The following is an 8,113-nucleotide window of genomic DNA, read 5'->3' as shown; positions in this document are numbered from 1 at the left end:
TGTTTTTCCCAATAATTGCGTTCTTGTTGTGGAAAACTCATATTGGCTATCAGTATAGATTGTACCATCTTTATTTAACATTAGTTTGCATGCCTCGGTTAATGCTACTAATTCAGCAGCTTGTTCAGCCAATTCCTGACAATCATGCTGCGTGCCTTCATCAAGTAAGGGTGTTAGTGTGGCTGGATTTAAGGTTGTGCATCGCTCAACAGTCAAATGTGGTTGTGACAGCAAGATGGCCATGCAAGATAAATGTCTTGCAGGTGATAAAAACGCCATATTCGTTTGCAATAGGAGAGCAGACATTGTATGTGGGACCTTAAGAGTTAATGGATGAAATGACACAATTGTGGAACTACTCTCTACTGCCGTCAAGGCTGCCACAACCGCTCTGACACAATGCGGTAATGCACACGTCACGCTGTCCAATTTAGTCGAAAAATATCCCATGGTCTTAGCTTATCACCGTATTGTTGTGTAAGTACGGAGGTCATGTTATAGTTTTTACAATCTACCATTTGAATGAATGTTTTATCATTAAATTTGGAAGGCCTTGCGCAGCACTGGACACCAAATGTTGTTTAATGTCACAGAAGGCCTTTTCTGCCTCTGTACTCCATTAAACAGGTGATGTCATTTTAAGGTTGTCTTCATACATTAATTTTGACAATGGTGCAACAATTTCTGCATAGTTTGGAATCCATGCTCTACAATAATTTGTCAGACCTAAAAATTATTATTTTATGTTTCTTCATCTGTGGTTTAGGATTTTTTAAGACTATAGCTTTCCTGTCTTCTAATATAGTTCTCCCTCCTACACTTAAATTATGGCCTAGATATTCCGCTCCACTATAACTCCTGCCTTAATTAGTGCTTCAATTACCGGTTTGATTCCTTCATGTGCATCTGGTTTAATGGATATTGAGGAATCCTTGGTCTATATTCTGTTTTGGGTCTAATTTGTACTGGTAAAGCCCCTTTAATAAGGCCTACATCAAATGGTCCTGTGGACCATAATTTCTTTGGAATTATTATTTTTTTTTATATTTCTTCATCAATTTCAGTGAGGATCATTTGGTCTAATCAAATAGGATGCATGTGTTTCCCTTGATCACTTTGTATTGTCCAAAACATCGCCTTCCTAATTAGACCAGTTGACGCACTGTATTCCAGTTTGTTTTCTATTTGCTGCCAATCATCTGTCTCCTGTCCTTGTTTTACCAATGTTCCCATATGTTTCCACTGTGACTCATAATCTTTGCACAATGAAATATGTGTGACACTTGTATTTTTATACAGTTCCTTTAATTTGTCTGGTAAAATAATTCCTGCCGCGACTTTTGCTTCATTGTCTGAGTGCAGATAATCTACAGTAATTTTATCAGGTGTTGTATGTCGTAACTTGTTTTCATATCCTAGGTCTGGCCCTTGTGTGTTTTTGTACCACAGAGTTATATGCAGCTCATCACATTTTTTTTTTTATCTTCTACTTCTGTGATAAGCTGCAAAGCTGCAGACAACAGGGCCTTTCCCATGTTTAACGGTGGTTTGTCTGGGATATCGATTGTGTAATAGAATGTACTTTCTCTGCTTTCCAGTGTCACATAGAGGTCCTCTCTTTTTAATTTATGTTTAATTCATGTTTGAGTAAAAGTCCTAGTTGGAATAAGACATCTCTTCCCAACAAATTCACAGGGCACTCCGGGACTTCGAAAATAGGCATTCTACAAGTTCTCCCCTGTGGGTCTCTAATCCACACAGGCTCAAGTTCCATGGCAAAAGTAATTTGTCCATTTGCAGATCTAACTATTGCCTTATGTCCCGATAGTTTGGAACCTGGAATCTGTTCCCGACATGCAGTCCTACATGCTCCTGTATCGCAAAGAAATTTCATTTCTTTCCCATTTACTGACATGGTCATTCCAGGTTTTTCAGTGTCCAAACTCAGAATGTCCTGTAAATTGAAATCCACCTCCTCATTCTCTGTAATGTTTACACAAGAGGATTTGTTGAGTTGGGAAGCAGGCTGGCTTAGTCATGCGGTAGTTTGTCCGTATTCTCTTTTATTTTATATAATTTGATTCCTGCAACGCGGCTATTTTTTTGTGTATTTAACCAACCATTCAAGCCGTGTTCGGTTATCCCTGTCTCTAAATATTAAATTTTATCAGGATCCTGTTTTTTTTTCTTTTAAATTTAATTTAATGAACTTCCAACCTTTACACTGCAGTGTATCCCTGTTTTTTTATTTTACTACTTCCTTTCCCCATTTGAAAGAATTTGGTTCAGTGTAATACTACCTAGGGTAGTCTAGAACACTGTTTCTTTTCAGTAGAACGGTGATTCAAATTTACTTTCTGTGGTAATTCTCACTTCAACTCTTTCGAGTGGAGAATTCTTGCTTTTGCATCCACTAAAGTCCACCGTTTACTTTCCCACTGTTTTGGTATGGAATGAATAACTTAGTGGTTTCCCATTTCCCATTTACACTCTCATTCAAACAGTTTTCATTCACACTGGCTCGTTAGAGGACTCCGCCGTCCTATACGGAATTTAACTACGTCTGTCAACAGCTCGTTAGAGGACTCTGCCGTCCTATACGGAATTTAACTACGTCGCCACGAAACTTTCCTAGTTTCTTTATTTATTAAACACGGAGTTTAAGTACGTACAGGACTCCGCCGTCCTCGCGGAATTTGTCGGACTCCGCCGTCCTTCTTACCACTTGCCAGTGACTAGTATTACACAAGGTTTATTCTGCCGCAGACTTCTTCGTCGCGCAATTCACTCACTCTTTAATCCTTTTTCCTAAAAAATTCTTTTTAAATTTAACTCACCAGCCGTCTTCAATCCTGTGGATTGTCGCCAACCTTCAGATCCCAGTTGAGGAGAACGAAGACCAGTCCCGTAAAGGGTCTTACTTGCCGTGGCCACGGTCTCTTAACTGGAAGTCGGCTCCACAATTGGAAACCTCGGGTGTGTTGACATCCGGCTCGAAGGACCAATTTAATGTTGGATTTATCTTACCCAACATTATAAAAAATAGACACAAAAGGAATGAAGACGCTGGTTTCTTTTTCTCATGAGGAGGGCGTATGGGAGATTGTTCAGATCACAGCCTCTCAACACGCTCTAAACAATCTCTCCCGTCGCTCCTGCATTTATTTGAAAATAGGGAGGTTTCTAAGTTTACAAGACATAACGTACTAAGCTACAAGACACAACACACTAAGGATATTTGAAAATAGGAGGGTTTTTCCCAGACATAATGTTCTAAGCAATAAGACACAACACAAAACATTGGACCAACACCTGTCACGTCCCCGACCACATCCGATCACGTCCTTGGTCCAGGCGCCCTTCCATCGGATGATGCTGAGTCATCTTTTTGAAGGCGAGACATCTAAAATCGTCCATAATACTAATGCAAGCTAAGCAAATAAATGATAACTTCTACAATATATTTAACACCCAGCCAGAGCCCTGACTTAAACCCAATTGAGCATCTCTGGAAAGACCTGAAAATGGGTGCACACCAATGTTCATCATCCAACCTGACAGAACTGGAGAGGATCTGCAAGGAGGAATGGCAGATGATCCCAAATCCAAGTGTGAAAAAAAGACTCATGGCTGTATTAGCTCAAAAGGGTGCTTCTACTAAATACTGAGCAAAGGGTCTGAATACTTATGGCTGTGTGATATTTCAGTTTTTCTTTTTTAATAAATCTGCAAAAACCTCAACAATTCCGTTTTTTTCTGTCAATATGGGGTGCTGTGTGTACATTAATGTGGAAAAAATGAACTTAAAATTATTTTAGTAAATGGCTGCAATATAAAAAAAAAAAGAGTGAAAACTTTAAGGTGGTCTGAATACTTACCGTACCCACTGTATGCTGCTCCAAAACTTGTACCTTTCAGCATTAACGGTGCCTTCACAGATGTGCAACTTACCCATGCCATGAGCACTGGCACACGCCCATACTAACACAGATGGTGGCTTTTGATTTTTGCGCTGATCTGGATGGTCCTTTCCCTCTTTGGCCCAGAGAACACGACATCCATGGTTTCCAAAAGCAATTTGGAATTTAGACTTGTCAGACCAACCCACACAGGCCCAGAGAAGCTACTGACGTTTCTGGGTGCTGTTGTTATATGGCTTTTGCTTTGCATGGTAGTGTTTTGAACTTGCATTTGTTGATGTAACGATGAATTGTGTTAACGACTGATTTTCTGAAGTGTTCCCGAGCCCAAGTGGCAATATCCTTTACATAATGCAATGTTGTCTGAGGGATGGATACGGTGGCTGAGACCGGTTGCAACAATTGCAAACGCCACAACAAATGCAAATGCCACAACACAACAACATAAGCAGAGAACGGAAATGCAAAAGCCACAACATAACGACATTTATCCACAATAGAAATGCAAACGCCACAACAATAACATTAATCCACAACAACCCAAGATTTTGGCACACAGGAAGTGAGCTCCCACTTCCTATTGCTGGTGGAACCAGTGACTGATGTTTTAATGACCAAAGTTGGGAAAATGTGAAAGTTTGATTCATCAATATTGTACTTTTCAAAGCATTTGTTTGTATACGGGTCCAAGCAGGTTGGAATGGGTGGAGGAAGGTGTCAGGTGTGTTATGTGACAGAAGAGTTTCTGTTCGGATGAAGGGCAAAGTTTATAAAACAGTGGTGAGGCCAGCCATGATGTACGGATTAGAGACAGTGGCACTGAAGAGACAACAGGAAGCAGAGCTGGAGGTGGCAGAAATGAAGATGTTGAGGTTCGCTCTTGGAGTGGCCAGGTTGGATAAAATTAGAAATGAGCTCATCAGAGGGACAGCCAAGGTTCGATGTTTTGGAGACAAAGTTAGAGAGAGCAGACTTCAATGGTTTGGACACGTCCAGAGGAGAAATAGTGAGTATATTGGTAGAAGGATGATGAGGATGGAGCTGCCAGGCAAGAGAGCTAGAGGAAGACCAAAGAGAAGGTTGATGGATGTCGTGAGGGAAGACATGATGGCAGTTGGTGTTCGAGAGGATGATGCAGGAGATAGGCTTACATGGAAAAGGATGACGCGCTGTGGCGACAAGCCGAAAGGAAAAGAAGAAGATTCTGTTGGCTTGTCCTTGCGCATATATGGTTAGACGTGTACAGTTTTAACTTGCCATCCATGCATTGCTATTATCAAGCTAATGTTACGAAGTTAACACGGTCTAATGTGCGTTGTAACTCAGTCAGAATTGTAGTGCAAACCTTACAGTTTAAGATGGATTGTCCTTTTTGTGGTCCTGGGATACACTCTGAAACCAATTTCTGCAGTTCTTTGTGGCAAACATCAAATTCCTGACTGATTTTGACAAACCAAGTGAAGGTAATGGTAAACACTGAGCTGTGTAGTTTTAGACATCAGTGGATTCTTGATTATACACTGGGGAACACAATTTTTGTTGAGTTAGGTCTGACAGCTGTTTTTAATTTTAATTTTTGGGTGCGGAATCCAAAACTGATCTGTTTTTCTCTATCACGTAAAGTTTTTGAACAATAGATCCCCATTTTCTTATAAAATGAGAAAAATACTGTACTTAGAAATGTGCTTGTTTTATAAAACTTTTCAAATATTGACATCCAATGAAATATGAAAGTATCAGGCATGACTGCAATGTTTATTTAACACTCTTATGTTTTACAAAGGATATGGCACAAATCCTCTTAATTCCTACTCTTCAAGCTTTCTGTTTGCAGATATTGATAGTACTGATGGCGGCACGGTGGACGACTGGTGATAGCGTCTGTCTCACAGTTCTGAGGTCCGGGGTTCAATCCCCGGCCCCGCCTGTGTGGAGTTTGCATGTTCTCCGAGCACTCCGGTTTCCTTCCAGATCCCAAAAACATGCATGGTAGGTTAATTGACAACTCTAAATTGCCCAAAGGTGTGACTGTGAGTGCAAATGGTTGTTTGTTTGTATGTGCCCTGCGATTGGCTGGCAACCAGTTCAGGGTGTACCGCGCCTCCTGCCCGATGATAGCTGGGATAGGCTCCAGCACGCCCGCGACCCTAGTGAGGGGAAGCGGCTCAGAAAATGGATGGATGGATGGATAGTACTGACCTATTTGGGAGCTGCAGACAGCTCTCATCGCAGTCTCAATTGTGACTGCACACAAACAAGTTGCCACGTAGCTGTAGATGAGTCAAATCATAATCAGCTGGCAGTCTTACTACAGCTAATCAGTGGAATTTTGCTTCTCTGGAGGGTAAGCCTGTGGAGAAAAAACTTGACGTGCTGGAAAAAAAAAACTGACTGCAATTTTGGAATCAGCATGTCAATTTTAGTTTTAATCAGCATAAAATCTAACTCAACAGATTTTTTTTTTTTTTTTTAATTGTTCCCCAGTGTTATTCTTAATTAGCTCTGATATTTTATTTGGCTCTGTTTGATGCAGGAGGTAGTGCACTGGATTCATTCTGGAATTTCAGAATCAGAATAATCTTTAATTGCCAAATATGTCAAAAACACACAAGGAATTTGTCTCAGGTAGCTGGAGCCACTCTAGTACGTTAACAGAGAGCCATTTCACAGAAAATACTTTTGAGACATAAAAACATAGAAACACAGGACGGAGAGTCACTGAGCAATGAAAGGTTTACAAGTAATGTGCTAATGCCGATAAAATATATATAAAAAAATATATATATATTTTTTTTTTACAATTGTGCAAATGAGGCGGAGTCCTCTGGCAATTTAGGGGAGTTTGAAATGACTAATAGGACAATAGTCTGGTACAGTAACCATTGTGCAAACGGCGCAGAAACGTCAAGAAATTTCAGCAGTTTAAAGTGACTAGTAGTGCGATAATCTGGAACAGTGTAAATTGTGCAAATGGTGCAGATACTTCTCAAGCACATGAGTGGCCAGTATTGGTTAACAACAGATATCCAAAAGTACAGAGTGGCGAGACTACTACAGTGAGTGCACGAATAGTGTATAATTGGCCTGACAGAAATGTGACAACAATCTCAAGAAAAAATTGGCAGCAAAATGGAATTGTAAGTTAACTGTTTAAGAAGTTAATGGCAAGAGGGAAGAAACTGTTGGTATGTCTGCTAGTTTTAGTTTGCATTGTTTGATAGTGCCTACTTGAGAGAAGGAGCTGGAAGAGGAGATGACCAGGATGTGGAGGGTCCAAGAGGATTTTGTATACTCTTGTCTTAGTTCTGGCAGCATGCAAGTCCACAAGGGTGGGTACCGTCAAGTTTTTTCAACAGTTTTGATTGTCCGTTGCAGTCGGAGTTTGTCCTTCTTTGTGGCAGGACGAAACCAGACTGTGATGGATGAATACAGACTGACTCGATGACTGCTGTGTAGAACTGCCTCACCAGCTACTGTCGCAGGCTGTGCTTCCTCAGAAGCCGCAGGAAGTACATCCTCTGCTAGGCCTTTACGAGGATGGACTTGATGTTGGTCTCCCACTTCAGGTCCTGAGATACTGTAATTCCCTGGAACCTGAAGGTCTCGACAGTTGACACAGGGAAGTTGGACAGCGTTAGGGACAGCTGTGGCGAAGGATGCCTCCTGAAGTCCACTATCATCTTTACAGTCTTGAGCGTGTTCAGCTCCAGCTTGTGTCAGTCGCACCACAGCTCCAACCACTCCACTTCCTGTCGATATGCAGACTCATCACCGTCTTTGATGAGGCCGATGACCGTGGTGTCATCTGCAAACTTCAGGTATTTGACAGCTGGGTGCGTTGAGGTGCAGTCGTTCATGTAGCGAGAGAAGAGCAGCGGAGAGAGGACACATCCTTGGCACGCCCCAGTGCTGGTGGTGCGTGTAGATGGGGTGGTGTCCCCCAGTCTCACTTGCTGTGTCCTGCCTGTCAGGAAGCTGTAAATCGAATGGCAGATGGCAGGCGAGACACTGAGCTGGAGAAGCTTGGAGGAGAGGAGTTCGGGGATGATTGTGTTGAACGCAGAGCTGAAGTCCACGAACAGGATCCTCGCGTAGGTCCCCACGCCATCGAGGTGGGATAAAGTGCAGTTCCATGTTGACTGCGTCATTCACACACCTGTTTGCTCGGTAGGCAAACTGTTGGGGGTCCAGCA

The sequence above is a fragment of the Phyllopteryx taeniolatus genome, unplaced genomic scaffold (genome assembly GCF_024500385.1).
Source record: "Phyllopteryx taeniolatus isolate TA_2022b unplaced genomic scaffold, UOR_Ptae_1.2 contig_27, whole genome shotgun sequence".
In the NCBI taxonomy this organism is placed as follows: Eukaryota; Metazoa; Chordata; class Actinopteri; order Syngnathiformes; family Syngnathidae; genus Phyllopteryx; species Phyllopteryx taeniolatus.
This window is presented reverse-complemented; position numbering follows the sequence as displayed.